Genomic DNA, 7394 nt, shown 5'->3' on the forward strand with positions numbered 1-7394 from the left:
TCTGGGATTTTATCACTTGTTTTCCATGCATTCTTCCACTCCCCTTGCCCCCCAAAAAGCTGTTGAAGAGCAACTCGTTATTTAAGTCAAGGGATCATAGCAGAAGATACGGCTGACAGTATCTCTCAGCCCTTACTCACATCATTAGCCAAGCGGGAACGATACTTGGAATTAGCTGAACAGGTGTTTATTTTGTAATCTCCCCTCATAAATTGTTTTACTTAGCTGTGGCATGACTAAATAAAAGTATTTTTGCTCCAGTCTGTAAGTGTTACTGCACAGGCTTAATGTTACTCATATGACACCTGTGTGAGCCACACACACAAGGAGGGCCAAGAAGATGTAACAAAATTGGAGTCTTAAAATGTCACCGTTAGACTTAAGAACCACCTGCATTTTAAAAACAGTTCTCTCTCTCTATCAGTTGGCTAGAGAAGTGGGAGAGGCGGCTCCGAGGCAGGTGGTGGAAGCAGCAGTGTGTGCCGTGCCCTGGGACCGGCACGCGTCGGGGCTGTGGGCAGCAAACCCCGACACCGGCAGGCAGTGGGCTTGTGGCCTGACCTGCTTCTCCCTTTGCCTGTGTAGCCGGTTCGACATACTGGGGATGCAAATATTTAGTCCTTTAAAAGATGCCACCCTCCTTTCCCTGCTTTCCTTGACCAAAGCAGCAGTGGTTTGGCCAAGTTGCGTGGAGGGTGTTTAGCGGGACACGTCTGGCGAGTGCTCTGGGAGCAGAGCTTGTCTTCAAGGGTGCTCGAAGGCATCGGCGCTGAACAGAGCACGCTTTTACAGCCCGCACAGCGCCAAGGCTGAGCGCCGACCTTCCTCCGTGTGCATGTAAGGTGGCTTTCCGATAAACAAGCCTCTGTATTGTGCTTACAGGCTTTAGCTAGTCGTCCCAGAGATCCCAATGACTCAAATGCAGATATAATTCAGTCTGTCAGAGCAGGCTGGGGATCTGCGGGCAGAGCTCGGCCACAACGGGAAGATCCCATTCAAGCAGAAATGTCATGTTATTTACTTACTGAAACAATGTTCTTATTGCAAAGACATGTTAGGAGTGAAAATATGACAGCATCTATTTTAAGTTGTCATTGATCTTTAATTTGCTGTGACCTGAAGGTTTTCCATATAGTCAGTGCTTTTTGGCCAAAATATATGACTGCAGGGAAATAAGTAAATGAATGCAAGAGATGTTCTTTTTTTTCCTATGAAAAGACTGAAATTGCTTTGTGTAAATGCGTGCAAAATGCTGATATTTTGTTTCTATAAATAACTCGCCTCCTGCGTGCTGTATTTCATTTGTGCTGTTTCCTAGGAGTATTTGGCTTCTTATCACTTTTACACAGGGTGCTGAATACAAATGAGCCCCCGTTTATCCAGCAACCAATCTGCAGAGCATTTGTGACTGCCGTGCATTTCCTGAGAGCAACTACTGAATGAAGCAGATTATACTGTAGCCTTGCAAAACACTGAGGTTTATAGAATATACATTAGGTGGATAAATACACAGAGGAAAATGCACAGGCACTCTCTGTTTCTATATATATGCATGTGAGTGTATATGAAAATATCTGGGTGCTGTTAAAAAAAGCTCTGAAAAAAATCATCTTTTTAATTAGAGTTAAAATAGAGGGAAGGCAAGAAATTCAAAGTTGCATTTCTTATTCTCAGTGACACCACCTACAACCAGGCTCCTTGTTTTGGAGTGTATAAACAAGGCTTCATTAGAAGAGATTCATAGGATCATAGGGTAGTTCAGGTTGGAAGGGTCCTCAGGAGGTCTCCAGTCCAAAGCAGGGCCAGCTGTGAGGTCAGACCTGGCTGCTCAGGGCTTGATCAAGTCCAATCTTGAAAACCTCCAAGGGTGGAGACTGCCCAGCCTCTCTGGCTCTCAGTGCCTGGCTGTCCTCATGAGGAAAACCATCCAGTCCGAACTTCTCTCGTTTCAGTTTTCGTTGTCTCTCATCCACCCGCCATGTACCACTGGGAAGAGCCTGGCTCTGTCTTCTTGATAATGTCCCTGTACTGGGGGGCTGCTGTTAGATGCTCGAAAGCCATCTCTTCTCCAGGCTGAACAAGCCCGGCTCCCTCAGCCTTTCCTCACAGGGCAAGTGCTCCCACTCCAACCACCTTGGGGGCCGTCCACTGAACCCACTCAATTTGATCAGCCTCTTTCTTCCATGGGAAAAACAGAGCAAACACAGAGGACAAGGGGGTAATCAGCCTCCTCGACCTCCTGGCCCTGCTCCTGTTAGCACAGCCCAGGAGACCCTTGGCCTTCCTTGCTGCCAGGGCACACTGCTGGCTCGTGCCCAGCTTGCTGTCCACCAACACCCCCAGGGCTTCCTCAGCAGAGCTGCTCCCCAGCCAGCCAGGCCCCCACCTGCGTTGTTGCAGGGGACTCTTCTTCCCAGGCTCAAGACTTGGCTTTTTTTCCTTTCAGGAGGTTCCTGCCGGCCCATTCCTCCAGCCTGTCTGGGTCCCTCTGGATAGCAGCCCTGCCCTCAGGCATATCGACTGTTCCTCCCAGTTTGGTGTCATCCTCAAACCTGATGCAAGTGCAGTCCGTTGCCTCCTCTGGGTCACTGACAAAGATGTGAAGCAGGGCAGCTCCCAGGACAGAGGCCTGCAGTACTCCGCTTGTTGCCGGCCTCCAGGCAGAGGAGGCCCATTAACCACTACTCTGAGCCCAGCCACCCGAGCAGCTTTTTGCTGGCTAGTTGTCCATGCATCCAGACCATAATGTCCTGACTTGGACACAAGAATATTGTAGGAGACAGTGTCAAAAGTCTTGCTAAAGTTGGGGTGAGTGTCATCCATTGAAGAAATGTGTTCCAGGAGGACTCGCTCCATGGCTTTTCCAGGGACCAAAGTGAGGCTGACTGGCTTGTAGTTCCCCGGATCAGCCTTTTGGCCATTTTTGAAGATGGGTGCAAGATTTGCCTTGCTCCGTTTGTTGGGGACCTCCCCTGATCTCCACAGCCTTTCGAAGGTGACAGAGGGTGGCCCTCAGAGGCCACCCATCAGCTCTCTCGGCACCCTCGGAGGCAGCCTGCCCAGTCCCATGGAGACGCACGGGCTCAGTTCTCTCGTGATGCCTGACTTGACCCTCGTCCACGGCTGGTCGCTCTCCTCCTCCGCGAGCCTCTAAGCATGGGGCTGAGGGCACAGTGGGAGTAGCCCAGCTGGCAAGTGTCAGGGCTAGTTTGACTGGGGTTTGTGGGGGCACATGGAGGAGTGGCCACATTGAGGTAACTCTGGGCCCATTTTGATTGTGGGGCGAAAAGACAGGACAGGCTCGTGTTGCCGACAAGTGAACAAGCTAGTAGAGTCAAAAGGAAAAATTCAAATTTTGACAAGAATATTTTGGATGAAAAAATAGGGCAGCTTTCTAAACAACAGGAGGAAACTTTCATGAGTTGGGCAATTAGCTGTGGACAACAGAGGAAAAAAAATGCACTTGGAGTTACACACCTGAGTCAGTTTTAGCTTTTGCTCACCCAAGGCCCAAGCCTAACCAAGGACTTTGCATTGCCCTCAGAGAGGGATGGCAATGTAATCACTGAGGTCTTTGGTGTTTTTGATAAATGTGACGCTTTAGTTGCCTAAGTATATATATGGATATGCGTGATCTTGTTATATTATAGCCTTTGTACTGAGTCAAATCAATTTAAATGAATCTAGTTCAGTTGGTTAACATACATAATATAGATGGACTTAACAACTTTAGGCACTGCTTAAATTAAACTCTAGTCTGTGTTATAGTTAATTACACTTTCGTCTGTGTTTTAGCTTGCCAAGTTAAGCAAAGTGATGTTGTGATTATTGTTAGCTAATGGTCTCCATATCAGGATTTCTACCTATTTAATACTTACAGTTTCAAACCTCTCTTGTAAACTTGTTTTTTCTGTATTGTCTTAATATTGTGAGAATATTTTACAACTTACAAGCTAAGTGACACCCCCCCCCCAGTAGGCTGCATGACAAACATATCTATCTCTGTCCTCATCTCAAATGTGCAAAAGCCAAAGCAATTTGAACAGTTTGGGATTATTTTCAAGGAAACTGAGAATGCAGAGAATTCGCCCTCTTCTAAAACGTACTGACTATTTTTTCCTGTAAGGGCGATGTTCCTGGCAGTCCTGGTTTGAATGGCAAAGCTTGGAGTAGTTCAGTGCAGGTGAAATCAATAGGTGGAGTTGGGTGAAACGGTCAAGAGAACTGCAGTTAATCACATGGCATTAAAATTTATTACGTGATTGTACAATTTGTCAGTAAGCAGGTATATACAAGGCAAAATTTAGCCTTCTTTATCTTAATAGTCCCCTGCCCTGATTCCCATGAAGCCTGCTTTCTTTCTCCCACAGCCTCCCTGTCTCTGCCTCTGGTTTTCATGTGGGTTATCTGAAATTACAAGTTATCTAAGGCTTTATTTTCAAGGGCCTATACTTTTGACACAGTGCAGGTTATCTGAGCTTTGGCCACACATGAAAAAATACAGTAATTTTTTTTCACTGATTTCAAAGGACTTAATCTCTCTACAAGTGCTTCACTTTTTCTGTAACCAATGCTATAGATATTCTCTCCTTATGAATATAAGGGATTAATTTTACTTTCATTTGCAAGTATAATTTAGAAATATTTCATCAACTTTAAGGTAGATAGAGAAAAATAAAAATTCCTCATTCATTTGGGGGGTGGGCAGTGGGTGGTCAAATGGTATACCAAATTTCACACAGCACGTGAAATACAGTCATCCTGCCAGTATGGAAATCTCTTTTTCTTCTAGAAGTGTTACGCTTTTTATTAGATTTTTTTTGCCTGGTTTCCCGAAGAAATGAGGCTTTTGCTACTGTGCAGTCTGTTTGCATTTGGGTCTATTTGCCAAAACCCTGTGCTAACTTTTGAACCCTTTGGTTTCGACCAGTTTTGACACAGGGACAGAAAAGGTGGAAGCAGGCTGACGATGTGTGTAAGTGGCTGTTCTTCCTCCGGCAGTGCGTAGCGTGGCCCGGCAGCTCCGCCACTGCGGCACACTGTGTCCGGCGCGAGCGGTGGGGGCTGCCGAGCAGGCTGTGAGCGCAGAAGGCTCGCGCTCTTAGCCAGCTTGCCCACGGTAGGATTTTGCGAGCTGTTATTTTGTTTGATTTCTGAGAAAAAAATTAAAAATAGCCCACAAATGCATATCACATAGTGCTGCATTTCAGCAAAGAAAATTGCTTTTGTTCTTCGTTAAAAGAAAACTGCAGTAACATACCAGGTGCATGATCTGGAATAGAAATGTTCAGAAGTCAAAAGCAAAGGACATTTAATCCTGACCAAGCAGATTAAACATTTGGTACAAAAGCTGGAGAATATTCAAGATAGTAATAACGCACTCTGCACGTTGCTGTACAGCTCCTCTAGCAGTTGGAGTCCAAAAGGGTCATATCAACCACGAGTGAAGGAAGGAAAACACTCAGCAAGATGAATATTGCTCAGAGCATTGGTTTTCCCCTACCTTCTTCCACAGCAGGGTCACAAACAATTAAGAGTCCTCATTGTGGGAACGCTTTTATCAACATACTTTCCTCTCACCCACATTTTTTCAGATTTCTTAATTTTGACAGGTGACCGCTTGTGATCCAACAAAACTCACTTTATTTGCAAAATAACCGAGAAATTTTCTCACAAAAAAGGTTGAGGTGTTCTTCCCTCCTATATTTTACATCTTGTATGGGATGAGCCGATCAGCAGCTTTCTGTCCACTGTCAAGCTACTGGAAAAATACTGTGAAATCATTCATATTAATATTACCCTAAACAAAGCAGAGGTTTTATGAAAAGGAGGTTGACAGCAGAAATTAGATTGTGCTAGAAACACCTTCCTCGTCCTGAAAAAACAGAGTTCACAACTTTTGCATCAAGATACCAATTTTAATATTTATGTGCTCCTGAATGTTTGTGCGATTCCATTTCTCCCCACAGGTCAAGACAAATATCAGAGATTTTGGAAAAGAGAAAGAGTCATCCTGTTAGCAGGAACGGTGATGATAACCTAATACATCAAAATGACAAGATGTCTGAGCCCCAATCAACCAGGAATCAGAACATTTTCCATTTAACGTCCACTTGGAGGATCATGTGTACAGTTGTATTTGTCTGCACTTGGACACTTGATTATGGTGACTAGAAACATGGTATATCCTTTCCACCTCAGGTATCTGTTCAGATTTTTGTATCGCGCTCATTGTCATGCTATCTGAGTGCTTCTTTGATTGTGTCACCCATTTTAAATGCACATGTCTATGGGTATTTGATAGCACGATCATTCATATGCACTTGACTGCATTTATTTGTGTCATGACTTAAATGGATGCACCTGCAAGTCTATGTAAAAAATCACCTATGAACTGAAATTTGAAGGAAAGCGACGGAATGCACATTATAGTGTTATTTCTAGCTCTTTAGAGTGCTATTCAATGCCTTTTTCCTTTCCAAAGAAGAGAGAGAAATTCATTTTTATGCAAGGCTACTGTATGAATGCAACAGGCATAACTTTTTAAAACGAGTAGCTTTCGAATGTTCCATTAAGCAATTTTATATATATATATATATGTGCATGTGTATATGCATATTTGTATTTCTAAACCTACACACACCTGCTTTCTGTGCTTTCAGCTTTCAGAAGCAATTATTCATTTTTAATTCCAGCAAGCCAGGGCTGTCTGCTGTGTCCTGCTGGCACTCCAGGCTTCCTCCTCAGCCCCAGGACCCCCCAGGCCGCGTACAGGCTCCCTGCCACACAGCGCCTGCCTCTCCTTCCACATCACCTTCCTCCCGTTCCCAGGCAGAGGCTCCTGCTGTGCCTGTGCCTCCGTGGAGAGGGTGGCCCGCACCCCCTCGCTCAGTGGTGCAGAAATGGTACTGGTGAAGCTGCGTGAAACTCCTCCGGGGCAAAAAACGACTGAAAACCCTTCTTCCTCTTGCCCATGGAAGGGGAGAGGATCACCAGATAAATTGTAGTTAAAGCAGAAAACACCTTGTCTGCAAAATTAGCTGTGGTCAGTGACACCAGACAAACAGCGTTCCCTTCTGAAAAGCATCCTGGGATTTTTAAAGGTCTGCACGAAACAGCTCAGCGTGAGTAAAAGTCGCAGAATTGAGCTTTTGGATCATAAAGTCTTTGGCAGGGAAAAGGTGCACATCTTTTACAGAAGGTGCTTTACATACCAATATGGAATAGGCAGACATTTAAAACTTTGTCGCACCACCAAATCCTGGACGCCATGTCTAGTGCCACCGGGATGCTTGCACAGGGTGAACCTGACAAGTAGCTGTCTAAACTGGCCACCTTGGGTGGCTGCAGCAGCTTTGTTTCATGGAGACATTTCTTCTGGTTCATGGAAGCAT

This window comes from Dromaius novaehollandiae, chromosome 4 (genome assembly GCF_036370855.1).
Source record: "Dromaius novaehollandiae isolate bDroNov1 chromosome 4, bDroNov1.hap1, whole genome shotgun sequence".
NCBI lineage: Eukaryota > Metazoa > Chordata > Aves > Casuariiformes > Dromaiidae > Dromaius > Dromaius novaehollandiae.